We start from the raw sequence: 17,086 nt of genomic DNA, 5'->3' as shown, positions 1-17,086 counted from the left end.
AAGGGAGTGGTTGGGAGCGGTGAGCTTGGATGGGGCCAGGTGGAAGGGAGTGGTTGGGAGCGGTGAGCTTGGATGGGGCCAGGTGGAAGGGAGTGATTGGGAGCGGTGAGCTTGGATGGGGCCAGGTGGAAGGGAGTGGTTGGGAGCTGGGACAGTGCTTGGGAAGGGTGTTCCGGGGAGACTTTCCCTCCCTTCTATCCGCCCTCTTTCCCCTCTCCTCCTTCTCACTGCTTCCTCCCTCTCTACCTCCCAACCCCTGCCTCCAGTCAGGCCTACATTCAACATTTGTGACATGTACCCTACGATGTTGGGTATGAAGAGTACAATATCACTGAGTCAAAGCCGGGCCTGTGCACAGCCCCGGTCAAGCACCGAGAAGGGGAGGTTCACCACATCGCACCTGGTCCTCCTGGGCAGGAGCTGCCTGCTCACATCAGGGAGGCCAAGTGTGAGGAGCATGACCTGCTCAAGCCATCCCCTGGGGATAGGAGCACAGAGGTGGTGGGGGAAGCTCCAAGGTCCAATATGCCCCCACTCAAAAATGCCCACTGACCTGGAACCAGGCCAGCGTGGGGGCACGGCGCGGAGCTCTGCCGTTTCCCAGCTGTGGGCCCCCGGCTAGTTCATGTCACCTCTCTTGCCTGGTTGTGTCCATCCGTGTACAGGATGCCCCACCCAGGCCTTTTCCTCCCCTGCTTTGAGGATTCAACGTGTCCTTGTTGCTGGACTCACCCTGCCTCCGACTCACATTTTCTAGTAACTTTTCTGGCAGTAATTTGAAAATCTTGCTTGTTGAAACCCAGTTTCACAATTTCCTTGCTTCACTTTGCAAAGAGCCAGGCCATTTTATTTGCTACCCACTGCTTAATTGTGGTAACTCGCAGCACAATTAAGGTCTTATTGAGGAAGAAAAGGCTTTGATCACCTTTAACAACTCTTGGAAATCCTTCTAAGTGCCTCTGCTAATTCTCACCTCCTTTAATGGTGTTGATATGTGCAGTCACCCCTGTCCCACCTGCTCACAGACCCTGCCTGGAGTTCCCCAGGCACAGCTGTTCACTGGCTTAATTATCTTGGAAGCTATTGTTCAAATATTATCTGTGATATCAGTAGCGCTGGGCGACTGAGTGTAGCTCGTTGGGTGGACAGCGCATGGCGAGTCAGGGTCTCGCTCCCACTTGGGGCAGGGGGCTCCCTTCCCCCTCCCGTGGGGGAGCCTGTGAAGGCAGAGCCCAGCTCTGTTACTTGGCCGGGATAGCAGTGAGGTGACCAGGCTGAGGGGTACGAAGATGAGAGAGGACATACCTTGTGTGCTCTTGTGGTTTGTTGAAGGACACAGGACAGACTTATCCACTTGATCTCAAGTTAGGCTGCAAAGAGGACTCTGCTCACACGCCCAGCTACGCTGGCTCGTGCTTCTGTGTCTGTTTTGTGCAGTGGCTCCTCTTTCTGCCTCCCAGGGAGTGAGATTCTGATTGATTAGGGTATTTTAGAATACAGTGTTTCAAAATAAAACAAACTTGAGGTGTAGATTGGCCCACAGACTGGGAGATGAGGGACATTGGAGAGGTAGTTTGTTACTCACGGTTCCCAGGCCATGTGGGGGCAGGGCGGGGGCAGCACAGGGCCCGCCAGGGGCCAGAGGGAGCAGGAAGAACCTCAGGCAACGGCCTTGTTGTGGTTTCTGTGGGCACAAGTGGATGAAAACAGGGTAAGGAGGGGTAGGAGTTGCCCCGGGGGCCTCTCCCCAGTGGCCTAGGATCTTAATCTGGGGTGATTAGGGCAGGTGATATAGTGGCCCAGAGTGTGAGGTGGGAAGGGAGGGCGTGGGGCTCTGGGCTCTGGATATGTCAGTTTGAATTTGAAAATCAGCTCTCAGGGGATTACTGTTTACTATCTCCAGGAATTGACTCACCCTGAGAAGGGCAGTCCCTTTCAAGTTAGCAAGACTCCAGGTGTCAAAGCATCAGAATACAGAAACTAAAAGATAGGACACCACAGCCTTCCTGTCACCAAGCGTGCTCTTTCCTTCCCTCCCTACATGAAATCTATCATAAAGGGCCAAGGGCTCTACTCTAGGGACACCCATTGCTCCCACCTGGTCCCTTCCCTGCATCTCCATCGCTCCATCTCCATTGCTCCATTGCTCCCATCTGGTCCAAGTCACCAGCCTCTCTCACCTGGGCTGCATCTCTCTGCTTCCCTCGTCAGTCTCCACTCTGACTCCCTCAGCCAGAGGGAGTTCATAAATCAGATCTTACTACTCTACACCACCTTGCTTAAAAGCACCCAGTGGCTTCCCATTGCATTTAGAATAGAATCCAACTCATTCCCAGGCCCTGCTTGCTCTGCCCCCAACCCTGCCTCTCCCGCCCCTGCCTGTGGCCTGGTCTCACAGCACATCAAGCACCCCCAACCCCTTTCCTGCCACCCCTGGCTGGCTCTTTAGTCTGCAGGGGTCAGCCTAACTGACCCTCCTCATAGAGACTGATCATTTTCTCGAAGAGGGACTTTATCTAACAAAAACTGGTTCCATGCAGTCAGTGTAACCTAATTCTTTGTTCCCTCAATGAATCCTAAACAACAACAACAAAAAGAAATGATGTCTAAACACCCTCCTAACATATCTCTCACCTGCTGATCTCTAATTGTAATAATTAATCTACTGGCTTTGTTGTTGTTTATTTTCTGCAGCCCCATTAGACCAGCATAGGGGTTCAAAGCGTAGTTTGGAGTCAGGATGTCACGACTGAAATCTGATTGCATTGTTTATCAGCTCTGCAACTTTCAGCTAGCTACTTGACTTCTTAGAGCCTCAATGTTTCCATTGGTAAAATGGGCATAAGGAGAATACCCTCCTGGTGGGATTGTTGTAGGAGGACATTAGATAATCCACATAAAGTGTATAACACATAATGGGTTATGAAGATGGAGTGTCACCATCATTGACATCCAAGCTCCATGAAGAAAGGGAATCTTTTGTCCCATTCACTGCTGTCTCCGCAGTCCTGCCTGGCACATGGAGGGCTCCCAATACAGTGTGTTGAATGTCAGATGGCTGTTTTTGGCAGCATTTGGGTTAGGTACAGTTGCCGCCCTGTCATCCCAGCAGGTGAGTGAGGGAGCTCAGTAAGGGCATGTTGTAAGTGGGCAGGTGAGGCTGCTTCCCTGTTCCAGGTAAGTCCCTTCCAGAACACGGGAGACCTGGCCTGGAGTTTGTGATCTGCCCCTGAGCATCTGCGCTCCCTTGGGAAGGTCACCTGGTAACCTCTCTGGACTGCAGCCTTCAGAGGACCAAAAGGAGGGCTTGGAGCAGATGACCTCTAAGGATCCTTCCAGCCTGACACTTCTTTTTGCCTTTTTTATGAAAACAGTTTTATTGAGATATAATTCACATATTATAAAATCCAGCTAATTAGAGTGTGCAATTAAATTCTTTTTATTATCTTCACAGAGTGTGTAACTGCCCTCATCAGATAATTTTAGAACATTGTCATCACCTCCAAAAACATGCTCATTGGCTGTCACACCCTGTTCCCTTGCCTGCAACTCCCCTCCCCCGTACCCTTGCCGCACCTGCATTTTTCATTTTGATCAAGTCTGACTTATCTATTTTTTCTTTCATTGCTGTTGCTATAAAAATGTTTTTAAAGATCTCAACATTTTATTCGTTTTGGAAAATGAATATGTGCACATAATAAAAGGAATGACACATGAGAGAAGAGGAAGAAAAGAGCCTTTTTGTATCCCCTGACTTCCAGCCCCTGGTCTCCCCGCAGGACGGTAGCTGTTAGGTCCTTAGGAGCGGGGCATAGTGTCTGTGCCTACACAGACGTGCACACAACAGAGTTGGAAGCACGCTTGTACCTGGCTCACACCGTTCTTCCTCTTGCTTCTTTCACTGAACGATTTATCTCTGAAGCATTAGGTAGGCATGTGGACATATTTGTACGTTTAGACTTACTATTCTTTTTCTTTATTATTAAATCATAACCGTGTACATTAATGCAGTCATGGGGTACAATGTGCTGGTTTTATATACAATTTGAAATGTTTTCACCAAGCTGGTCAACATAGCCTTCACGGCATTTTCTTAGTTATTGTGTTAAGACATTTATATTCTACACCTAGTAAATTTCACATGTGCCCTTGTGAGATGCACCGTAGGTGTGGTCCCACCAATTCAATTACTCTCCCTGCACCCATCCTCCCCTCTCCCCTCTGTCCCTCTCCCCTTTCCTCTTCTTCTTGGGCTATAACTGGGTTATAGTTTTCATAAGAAAGCTATAAATTGGTTTCAAAGTAAGGCTTAGTACATTGGATACTTTTTCTTCCATGCTTGAGATATTTTGCTAAGAAGAATATGTTCCATCTTAGACTTATTCTAAGAAAGGGCTGCCTGGTGCTCAGTTGGAGTGGGTGCCAATAGTTACCTAGCCGGTCATGATCATGGATGTTTTGGTTGTTTTTCTCTTGCTGTGGCTAATAACACGGCACTGCATAGTCTTTTGCATTGGTTCTCACACTTATCTACCAAGAGTATCTTCAGGATGAATTTCTATGTCTGGATTTGTGGAGTTGATGAGAAAGGGAGTGCCCATTTTAGTCTATACACGCCAACAGTTTATTATTGAATTTTTGATCTCTGATAGCGGGAAAGGTTAAAAACTCCATTTTTGCTATAGTTTATTTACTTTATTATGAGTTGCATGTATTTTCATAGTTCTTTGATGAATGATCTTTTCTTGGTTTTTCCCCATTTTCTTGTCTATTGAATTGTTTCTTTTCCTTATTCACATGATTATTATAGATTAAGTCTACATAGGTATGAGAGGGATTGGAAATCAGTCCTTTGCCATTTGTATTGCAACTATTTTTTATCTTTTAAAATAATCATGTTAATTACACATGTGTGCATGACTTTATTATTTTTTCCTCTGCTAAATTTTAGTTTTTGTGTAGTCAAATTTTCATTTTTTTTTTCTTTTCTGGGGCTGCACTTTGTGTCTTAGATAGATCTATTCCCTCTCCAAGTTGGTACAAAAATCTACTTGCTTTTTCTAGTACTCTTTTTTTTTTTTTTTTTTTTTTTTTTTGAGACAGAGCCTCAAGCTGTCCCCCTGGGCAGAGTGCCGTGGCATTACAGCTCACAGCAACCTCCAACTCCTGGGCTCAAGCGAGTCTCCGGCCTCCGCCTCCCAAGTAGCTGGGACCACAGGCGCCCGCCACAACGCCCGGCTTTTTTCTAGTACTCTTTATTATGATTTCTTTTTAGACATCAACATCTTTTGTGTCTCCGGGATATACTTTGAAGTTAGGTTATCAAGCCACTACATTCCCTCCCACCCCACCAAATAGTAATTGTAATGAGATGGTTCAACATTATTTTTAAAAAATCCATAATTTCTCCACTGATTCAAAATTACTCCTTTATTATATACTAAATTTTCTTATCCATTTTAATCCACTTTTAGATACTCTCTTTTTGTTCCATTGCACGGCCTGTATAGACAGCATCAAGCTATTTTTTAATTACTATAGATAATAGATTTTAATATCTGGTACAGCCAGTTGCCTTGATTATCATTCTTTTTTGGAATTGTCCTGATCATTTTCATAGGTTTATATACCTAAAAATAAAAATTTTGAATTACTCTACATATGTATTTATGTTTAAATTTAAAATAGATTTTTTCCCATATTTTATTATTATATTATTTGTTAATTGGCTAAAGCTATTGCTCCATATATTAATTTTGTTCTGAATCAACTTAACGAACTTTAAAAATGATTTCTATCCTCTTTTTTTTTTTTAGGGGTTCTAGTCAGATGTTTATATTATCTACAAATAATAGTCATTTACTTCTTTCTTATGAATTGTTTATGTCCGTAACTTCTTACTCTTATCTAATTGTTTTGGCTAATGTCTATAGAATAATGTTAATTCATAGAAGTGGTCAGGGGCATTTTCAGTGGTTCCTGCTTTACAAATTTTTTTTTTTTTTTTTGAGACAGAGTCTCACTATGTCACCCTTGGTAGAGTGCTGTAGCATCATAGCTCACAGTAACCTCAAACTCTTGGGCTTAAGCAATTCTCTTGCCTCAGTCTTCCAAGTAGCTGGGACTACAGGTGTCCACCACAACGCCCGGCTGTTTCTTTGTTGTAGTTGACGTTGTTGTTTTTAGCAGGCCCGGGCTGGGTTTGAACCCACCAGCCCTGGTGTATGTGGCTGATGCCCTAACTACTGAGCTATTGGCGCCGAGCCTACAAGGATTGTTTCTGTTTTTCCTCCTTTTGCATGATACTAGTTTTGGCTGAGATAGAACTGTTCTCTACACACTCCTGCTGCAGTGGCCTGCCCCTGGCATTTATGGAAACTGGGACAGGGGTCTAAATGAAAGCCAGCATAGCAAATCCATACATATTTTGAAGTTGTTAATAAACCCCAAACTGTTACATAATCTAACCATTTATCATGAGAAATAGTCTTCATTAAGATCTAGAACCCAGGTTCAAGGACAGAATTTCAGGACTCTTCAGAGCTTGTGCTGGAATGTAGCACGATAGAGAATTCAAGCCCTGTTAGCTCTGTGAGTATCACTGCTTCCTCTGCCTCACATGAAGGGCCTGATGCTCTCAGCTCATCTATCATGATAGTTCCAGCCAAACTTGTAAGCTTTGCTTGTACTCCCTGGAAACAGCCACTCTTTGGTTATTTCCAGGACCTGGGGTGTGCACAATTTCATGGTATGTGATCTACCCCCTGGAGGATGAACCCAAGGAAGAGAACATGCTGTCCCTTAAGTGGCTTGAGGACATTTAAGTAGGGAATTCTGTGGTCCTGGGTACCCTCAGGGTGGTCTAGCTGTGGGGTTGGGCTCTAAAGCATGGGACTTAGGGCAAAAGTAATAAACATACAGCATGTTAAAAATCACTTTAAGGAAGTTATCTAGCAGTCCTATTCTTATTAGGAGACTTTATAAGCGATGGATGTTGATTGTTATCAAATGTGTCTTCAGAATTCATGACATGATTGTATCATTTTTTCCTTTGTTCTACTAAAATACTTCATTATATTAAAAAATTTCCTGTATTGAGCCATCCTTGAATTACTGGAATAACCTTTATTTGGCTTTTGTCAATTTTGTTTTAACTCCCTAAAGCCATGTTTGAAATAAATTTAATTGAAATCTAACAAAGCTACCTTTACCTCCTTCATGTTTACCTGGATGGACTAGAACATATTCTTCTTAGCAAAGTATCTCAAGAATGGAAGAAAAAGTATCCAATGTACTCAGTCCTACTATGAAACTAATTTATAGCTTTCATATGAAAGCTATAACCCAATTATAGCCCAAGAATATGGGGAAAGAGGAGAGGGAGGGGAGGGAAGAGGGGAGGATGGGTGGAGGGAGGGTAATTGTTGGGAACACACCTATGGTGCATCTTACAAGGGTACATGTGAAACTTACTAAATGTAGAATATAAACGTCTTAACACAATAACTAAGAAAATGGCGTGACGACTATGTTAACCAGTTTGATGAAAATATTTCAAATTGTATATAAGACCAGCACATTGTACCCCATGGCTGTATTAATGTACACAGCTATGATTTAATTTATATATATATATATATATGTATATGTATATATACATATATATGATTTAATTTATATATACACACACATATATATACATATATATATAAAACAACAACACATAATACATATGAGAAAGTTATTTCAGTCATTTAAGAAGTATTTGCAGTATGGGGGCAGCAAACATTATGAGGAGGTGAAACGTTTCAGGTTTTACTCTCCTGTGGACCAGCATTCTGGGAACAAAGTGAGCTCCCCTTGTAAAAAAGACCTGTGAAAATTAAATAAATTGTTACTTTTGGATCAAAGAGAGATATGTTACTTGCTATTTGGTCTCAGTTACCTTTTGAACAACAGAACAGTCTCCAATGTAACGAATTTAAACTCTGAAAAGTGAGATTTTTAAAAAAATTTAAAATTACAAGAGACAATCAACAGCATTTTAGCCATCTCTCTCCTTTTGTCTTTATTATATCTTTTCCTTACCAGGGACTCACAAAAAGTTCTAAAAGCCAATTCTGGACTAATAACCTGTGACACATAGTGATCTTGGTAACAACTCCATTCACTATACCAGAAAAATGCAAGGGTCTGCATGCAGATGGGAGATGGCAGCTTCCAGTTGGGGGTCTCTAGGAGACCAGGTCCTTATGGTCTTGGTGTCTGCTTGGCTGATGGCTCAGCTTTGGGGGCTATGGGAATCCTCAGAAACGGGAAGTATGAGTGGGGCATGTGCTCCACGCGGAAATCTCCTCCCCTGGATGGAGCGTATGAGGTCGCAGGAATGGAGCACCTCTCCTATGCTGGGAGGCAAACAAGGGGCACAGTGGACCTGCCTGTTCTGACACCCTGGCTGATTGCACCTGAGGTCAGTCCCACAGCTCACCCTTGATGCATGATTGGCCACTGTCCAAAGACCAGGCCTGTTACAATTTCCACCAGCATTGCAGCCTTCTTAAGGGTGTAAAGCAGGCCCTCGGGCTTACCAAGGCCAAGTTTATAGAAGGCCTTCCTGAGAAGGCTTAGCCTTGTTGACCATCCAAGAAACCGCATGGAGAGCTAAGATAAGTGTGTTCTGACTGTGACCTCTCATTCCCGTCTCGGCTCTCGGCACTGAGGCCATCCCCAAGAAATTAAGACATATTGCCTGGTGGTTGTAGACAGTCTGACACAATCCCCATCTGGCCAAATACTGTGTGTGTGTTATCTACCACCCTGAACTGAGAGCCTGTTCTGTAGTCTGTGGGTGTAGTGGAGCCGACTGAGCACCAAGTTTCTTCTGGCTCCTGTTGCCTTTAGGAAAGAGGTTGAAGCTACCAGGAACCATGTTCTTCAGACTATCTCATTTGCCCCCCTATGGATCTTTAGGAGTGTGGTGTTTAGGATGTGAAAGATGACACGGGATTCAGGGAGGATCACCTTGCCCTCACCCTCATACCCTGTACTTCTGGGAGAAAGCCATGCTTTCTCTACTATGCTGCCTTCAACCAGACACAGCTGTGGGCTGAGATGAACTTGTTTGCTTTTGGCAACACCTGAGCTCAGGCCTGACCCCCCTCAATGGGAACGAACCTAAGGTTTTGGAGCAGCCCCAGGTCGTGCAGAGTGTAAACACAGATGGACATGTCTGCCGGCTCCTGGTGTTACAACCGAATGCCGCAGATCTGGCTTCTGAGGAGGGAAGCAAGAATTTGTTCTGGTAGACTTATACTCTTAAAATCCTCCAGTGGCATTTTTGGTGTTCCACAATAATCCAAAAACACGTAGTTGCAGAAAAACTACAAAAAATGTAGGCGCAGATTTTCAGCTTCAGAGACTGTCTCCCTGAGACTGGTTCTGCTCTTCCCGCCTGGGCTGCCTCCCTGCTGACTGTGGAAGGACGGCTGCTTTACAGACGCCTTGATCTGGTTTGGGGACACTAGAAATCTCTCATCCTCGCTCTGATGTTTTATTGAGTCTAAAGACCATCATACCTATTTCAAGAGAGATGACTCAGGATAAAACTCTCTGGAATTGCCAACCTAGAGCTTCCTGCCTACCTGCCAGGCCACCTTTGGATTTCTAAGGAAACACCACACAGGTGGAAGATGCTATTGAGGCTTTTATACAAATCAGTGGATGGTTTGATATTTTCGTTTTAAAGAGAATTTGAAGACCAACTTCAATGGCAAGAGACGGTTTTGCTTTAAATAAGCCTGGAATGGGCATTGATCACTAAGTGGATTTTAAAACTCCTGGACTAAACCACCACCACCAACAACCATGTGACTACTGAGCAATCTCCCTGCACATGGATTTCTGGGTCACGTGACAGCTCTGTCTCACCACTGCCTGTACAGGACTGGATAGCCAGGCAACTGGATGAGGGAAAATGACATGGAAATCATCTACTTTGCACTTCACCTTCTAGATGGAGCAGGCTAAGAGCAGGAGGCCTCACTTTGCTGGCTATTTTCTACAGAGCCGCAGGAACTGAAAACCCAGATGTCTTCAAGAAGGAAGAATGTTGTGGTGGCCAATGTGTTCTGTGATCTGTGCTTTTTCCTTCCGAGTTGGGTCAGAGGATCCTGATACTGACTATCTTGGTACTAATCCTTCAACGCAAGAATGCCTGCCAGACTGGGGAGTACTCTGGAGGAAGAGGCTCACCCAGTCTCAGGTCTCTCAGGCTGACCTCACTAAGAAGGATGTCTGATGGGGTGCCTGTGAAGTGTAAAGGGTAGTTGGAAGAAAAGAATCCCGGCCTCAACATGACCTTCTCTGGGGACCCCGCCAGCTGCTCACCCTCTCTGTGGTGTCTCTTCCTCTGTATGTGAAATAGAGGCAATGATTGTTCTGTTTTTCTCACTGGAATATTGTTTCTTAAATTTATTTATTTTCCCATTTCAGGTTAATTTGAGGGTACAATTAGGTTACAATGTGTGCATTTGTTAGAGTCCCTCTTATTATTATATTCCACCTCCAAGAGGTGCCATACACCCTAATATTGTGCCCATTAGTGGGGGCACACCCACCCCATCTTTCCTCCCCCCTCCCCACCTTGAATTGATTTGAGTTTTTCTCTTGGGTGGGTGTGTATTAGGTCATCTACTGGCTTCATATTAGTATTGAGTATATTGGATACTTGCTTCTGAAAAAATGGCACACTTCATGAATTTGTGTGTCATCCTTGGGCCGGGGCCATGCTAATCTTCTCTGTATTGTTTTAGTTTTTTAGTGTATGTGCTGTCCAGGAAAGCACCTCGCTGAGATATTGTTGAGGAACAAAGAGACCTAATATGGTGAAGAAAAAGAAATGTAGTTGCAGAAAAAACCCATTGGGAGGCTTGGCACCTGTGGCTCAAGTGGCTAAAGTGCCAGCCACATACACCTAAGGTGGCGGGTTTGAATCCAGCCCAGACCCGCCAAAACAGCAATGTTGGCTGCAACCAAAAAATAGCCGGGCATTGTGGCAGGTGCCTGTGGTCCCAGCTACTTGGGAGGCAGAGGCAGGACAGTCGCTTGAGCCTAGGAGTTGGAGGTTGCTGTGAACTGTGATGTAACAGCACTCTACCCAGGGGGACAGCTTGAGGCTTTGTCTCAAAAACCAAAAAACCAAAAAACCAAAAACCAATTGGGAAACTGGTTTCCAGCCAGACATTAAGAAAATTTTTCACTGTGTAAGGTAAGGACCATCTGAGGCCTGAACCCCTCTTCTCCCTCCCAAAAGCCTGTCATACTTGGAGGCCACCTTGTGGTCTCTCTAATAATAGAGACCTTGCCTTGCTCCAGGGGGCAGGGTGGGGGTGGCAGGTAGTCAATCTCAAGTCAGTGGAACAGTCTAATCACTGCTTAGTTTAACCTTCTCCTTTTGACAAAGCTGTTAGAACTTTATTATTGTTCAGTTGTTCTTCCTTTGATGTTTCTAGAAACTAATGTATTCAGTATCTTCTTACTTTGGTTTTTCTTGTTGTTTTGAGAAGAATTAGGTTTCTGAGGATGATGAGAGATTGGGATGAAGTTGTCAGTTTTCCCTACAGCATGCTAGGTGATATCTAATAAATTTTCATTGACCAGAAAAGATAATTCTCTATGATCAAGTGGGTTTATTGCAGGGATTCAAGGATGGTTTAACATTTGCAAATCAATAAATGTGATTTGTTACACAAATGGAAACAAGATCAAAGACCATATGATCGTCTCAGTAGATTCAGAAAGAGCACTGGATAAAATCTAGCATCCTGGATAAAATCCCTCAACAAAAGAGGCATAGAAGGAACATACTTTAAAATTATGAAATACATGTATGACAAACCTATAGCCAATATCATACAAAAGTTGAAAGCATTCCCCCAACAACTGGAGCAAGATAAAGGTCCAACTGTCCCCACTTTATTCAACACAGTACTGGAAATCCTTGCTAAAGGATTCAGGCCAGAGAAAGAAAGAAAGAGCACACAAGTTGGGAAGGAGGAGGCCAAACTATCCCTGTTTGCTGATGCTATAATCTTCTATTTAGGAAATCCCAAAGACTGCAACAAAAGACTCCTAGAATTGATAAATAAAGCCTCAGTTAAAAATTCCATGTGCACAAATGTCCATTTTTATATACTAGTAACAGTCAAGCTGAGAGTCCAATCAAGGACCCAATACCATGTACAATAGCTACGAAGAAAACAAAATGCCTAGGAATATACTTAACCAAGGAGGTCAAAGACCTCTAAAGAACTACAAAACACTGATGAAAGAAATCATAGATGACCCAAACAAATGGGCATACATCCCTTGCTCATGGATTGGTATAATCAATATTATTAAAATGTCTACAATGCCTGAAGTGATTTACAGATTTGATGTAGTCCCCCTCAATATACCAATGTTATATTTCCTAGATCTAGAAAAAAATAATTCTACACTTCATTTGGACCAATAAAAAACAAACAAACAAACAAACAAACATCCCTCTCCCCCAACTCCAGCCCAAATAGCCAAATCAATCTGAAGCAAAAAGAGCAAATTTGGAGGCATCACAATACCTGACTCTGAATTATACTACAAGGCTATGGTAACCAAACAGCATGGTTCTGGTATAAAAGTAGAGGCATGTACCAATGGAACAGAGTAGAGAACCCAGAATAAAATCATCTGCCTGCAACCAACTGATATTTGATAAAGTAGACGACATACACTGGGGTAAGGAAACCTTATTTAACAAGTGGTGCTGGGACAACTGGACCATGTACGTAGGCATGAAACAGGACCTCTATCTCTTATCATATACAAAAATTAATTCAAGATGGGTAAGATTTAAATGTAAGGCATGACGCTACAAAAATTCTAGAAGAAAACGCAGGAAAAACTCTTATAGACATTGGCCTAGGCAAGAAATTTATGATTAAGACCCCAAAGGCAAATATAGTGACAACAAAAAAAAAAAATAAATGGGTCTTGATTAAATTAAAATGTTTCTGCATAGCAAAGGAAATAATCAACAGAGTAAATGGACAATCTATAGAATGGAAGAAAATATTCACAACTTGTATATATAATAAATGGTTAATATCCAACTCTAAAAAGAGCTCAGCTAATCACCAAGAAAAAAAACAACTCTATTAAAAAGTGCACAAAAGACATAAACAGAAGTTTTCAAAAGAAGCTAGATGAATGGCTAACAAACATAAGAAACAGTGCTCCACGTCACTAATCACTAGGGAAATGCAAATTAAAACCACAGTGAGATGCCACCTTGCCCCGTTAGGATGGCTTTTATTAAAAAATCCCAAAACAATAGATGCTGGCGTGGATGCAGAGAGAAAGGAACACTGCTATGCTGTTAGTGGGACCGGAAATTAGTACAACCTCTGTGGAAAGTATTATGGGGATGCCTGAAAGAGATAAACGTAGACCTACCATTTGGTCCATAATCCTACTCCTGGGTACCTAACCTGAAGGAAAAGGAGTTTTTGATAAAAAGACACTTGCCCTGGAATATTTATCATAGCACAATTCACAAGTACAAATATGTGGAATAAACCTAAATGCTCATCAGTTCATCAATGGATTAAGAAAATGTGGTATATATACCATGGAGTGCTATTTAGCCATAAAAAGGAATGAAGCAACGTCTTTTGCAGCAAGTTGGATGAAACTGGGGAACATTATCCTTAGTGAAGTATTTCAGAAATGGGGAAATAAATACCACACATACACTCTAATATTGGGGAGCTGAAATAATGGATACACACAGGTGCAAAGAAATGTAAAGGTTATTGGAAACCCCCTGGGGGGAGAGTGTGAAGATGTGAGGGGTAGAAACTTCCCTGTCCAGTACAATGACCACTGTCCTGGTGGGAGGCACATTTAAAGTCTCAACTTAAGCATTCTATAAGATATATATGTAATCAAAACACTTGTACCCCCTTAATTCTTTGATATAAAATTTTCTTTTCCTAAATATTTACCCACTCCTTCCTGCTGTAAAGCACCCTCATGGGACAGAAAAATGCCGGAAGTTTTATCCTTCACAAGATAATGAAAGAAGAGGTCACCTCTCCCTGGAGTGTGGAGAGGGTGCAAGTATGGTTTTCCGGCACCTAGTTTAGAATTACCTGGTGACACTTTCTAACATTTGGATTTGTAGGCCACACCCAAAACCTACAACAGGAGATCTCTGGGGGTGGGGCAGGGGATGTCTGAACAATTTTCCCAGATGAATCTTTCTTCATAGCCAAGGTTTTGGCTGGAGGGTCCCAGAGTTAATCTTCGGGCTTTGGAGCGTATACCAATGAAGATTTAGGCTACAGCAGCCCACTTGGCTCTAGATGAAAACTCCAGCTTAGCTTCCTAGCTCTCCTTTTGTCTGTTTGCATCTCCCAGAATTGTTTTATCCGAGCAGTGAAGCACTGGTAAAATGAAACCCAAAATATTTCTCATGTAAATACTAATGAACTTCCTCCTATTTTATAACCAGTAGTCGGGACTTAGTATATAAGTTGTTTCTATGAGCAGTTGTGACGTAGTATCTAGCTGAATGCAGGTTCTGGAGGTGACCCCTGAACAGGCTCAGGCTCTTTGCCCCAATTCATACTCACTCCTATTTTATCGTAGCAAACCCACAGGGAATGATGTGGGCAAAGGTCAGACGCTGTCAGCTACAGTAGTGCTGTACTGAAATCCTACTTTTCATGCCTGGATATTAATTTATATGTATTAAGGCTGTTGGATTTTCAGGAAAGAATGATCTGAACCTGTTTATAATTTATAAATACCAGAATATGGAAAGATCTTTTGAAGATGGTGAAATGTTTAAATAATGTCATATACATAGACGTAATAGAGTAATCAAAAATTTTCTTTTTTCTTTTTTTTTTTTGAGACAGAGCCTCAAGAGCCTCTGGGTAGAGTGCTATGGCATCACAGCTCACAGCAACCTCCAACTCCTGGGCTCAAGCGAGTCTCCTGCCTCAGCCTCCCAAGTAGCTGGGACTACAGGCGCCCGCCACAACGCCTGGCCAGTTTTTGGTTGCAGCCATCATTGTTGTTTGGCGGGCCGGGGCTGGGGATTCGAACCCACCACCTTAGGTGTATGTGGCTGGCGCCTTAGCCGCTTGAGCCACAGGCACTGAGCCAATCAAAAATTTTCAAAGCACTTACTCTATTCTATACCCAGAACCATCATCTTACCCTGTAGTGAAAGAAATACCTGATTTATAGTTCTCAGCTGTACCAGCTTAGCTGTCCCTTTTATTTATTTTCTAATGGGATGAAGTTTAAAAGACAAACAGAAGAATCTACCCTAATCACTATGATGAATTTCTTTGTCTTCACCATCAATTGAAGACGTAATTCACTCTAAATGATGTGATTCCTTAACGCTTATTTTTGGGAGAAGGAAATAAAGAAGAAGTACGTGAATTTAGGCTGTGGAGACAAGTAGGTTTCTTCGCAGAGATTACACATTGCTATCTTTGTAAATAACTTTATTTTTCTTATTCAGGAAAACCACACATTACTAAAGACTGTTCGAACAATACAGAAAAGTGGAAGGAACAAAGTGAAAATTGTTCCCTGCCTGTTGTATTTAAGCTGTCTAACATGCCAGCTTGTTTCAGAGGGAAATGAGATAGCTTACCTTAGGGAGTACCCACGGGGCCCTGGGCCATTCGGTTTTATATATACCATCCTATTTAATCCACCCAACAATCTTACAGGATGACAATACCATCTCCATTTTCCAGATATGAAATCTGAAGCTCAGAGGTAGGAATTAACCTGCCTGGGTTGAACCGGCTACTCACTGCTGAGACCGCTCTGCCCAACCCTTTTCACTAATCACAGTGATTTGTTTTCAAGTCCATTCTGCCTAGCTTGGGCCCTGAAAGAGGAAAATTTCCTTTCCATACATATGAAAGTAGTTACTCAAAATTGGACTTCGATGTGTTTACTTTGATGGGTAAGCACAGTCTGGGGGGGAATCTGGGCTCCCTGCCCTGACAGTGACTGGAAGGCTTCGTTCTGAAAGGGACTCCTGGGTGGGAAGAGAAAGCCTGCACCCACCCCACCTCGGAAGGGAAAGGACATGGCAATTATTTGACTCAATTCTGTTCTGCCTCAGGGCAGGGGTCAAATGTAGAGATGGAGATGAGGCAAAATTTGCTATTGTGTGTTTAAAAGAATTCCAGATGGGAAGCTAAAATAATGAATATCATTGGCTGAAAATTAGTTTAGCAACTCATTCCTTCTGTCCCAAATCGGTGCCGGGCAACACAGCACGGTTATGTTTCCAGAGACCTTTTGCAGTTAGGGGCAAGGTCCTGTGACATGGGGCAGTAGGAAGGGGTGGCTGGGAGGGGAGTTGGGTCTTCAGGGCCAAGGGGGAGGGGGAGGAAGGGGGAGAGGCCAACATGAGAATTTACGAAAGAGTTGATGGTGTCTCCTCGGCGGTTCCTTGAAGGCCATGCTTTCCCCTTCACCTGCCCAGGACAGAGGACTCAGGACAGGAGGAGTAGCCGGAGCTAGCTGGCCAGACTCTCTACTGTAAATTTTATGCCCCCAAACGGTTCCCACTGGCTGTGAAGCCCCTCCCATCAGAGTGGTTGATGGGAGGTGGCAGTGAGGGATGTCTGCCCCCTACCAATGTTAGGGGCCTTCTTACAGACAGAGATGAGGCTGGAGTGGCCCCAGAAGTCGCTGGCCTCTTTCCTTCACTGTGTGTGGCGTGTGTGGCGGGAAGCAGGCTCACTCAAGGCTGCAGGGTGATCGCTACCTTCACCACACTCAGCCGCTTTTATTGCTCTCATATTTCTTTTTCTTTTAGCACTTATTCTGATCGAAGCCTGGTTTTGTTTCCCTAATACTGGTCTTTCCCCAACTTGGATATTCATGCTTCTGTGGAAGAAAAATGATTTTTAGCTGACATTCAAGCTAATATTATTTGAATAGTTACATAATTTAAAGTATTTAAGGAAAAGGTTAAATAAAATCCAGATCTTGATGGGTATTATTG

General features: G+C 43.3%; 1 non-coding gene across 1 annotated transcript; it reads right to left on the bottom strand.

Annotated features, from left to right (window-relative positions):
* Positions 1-10,734: 10,734 nt before the first annotated feature.
* LOC111723555 lies at positions 10,735-10,843 on the bottom strand. Its single transcript, XR_002772075.1, has one exon. It is a non-coding gene; the product is annotated as a U6 spliceosomal RNA (small nuclear RNA).
* Between the last annotated feature and the right edge of the window lie 6,243 nt (positions 10,844-17,086).

Source organism: Otolemur garnettii, unplaced genomic scaffold (assembly GCF_000181295.1).
Source record: "Otolemur garnettii isolate 467f Iridium unplaced genomic scaffold, OtoGar3 scaffold00012, whole genome shotgun sequence".
Classification (NCBI taxonomy): Eukaryota; Metazoa; Chordata; class Mammalia; order Primates; family Galagidae; genus Otolemur; species Otolemur garnettii.
Note: the sequence above shows the minus strand (reverse complement) of the source record. Positions and strands in the feature narration are given on the sequence as shown.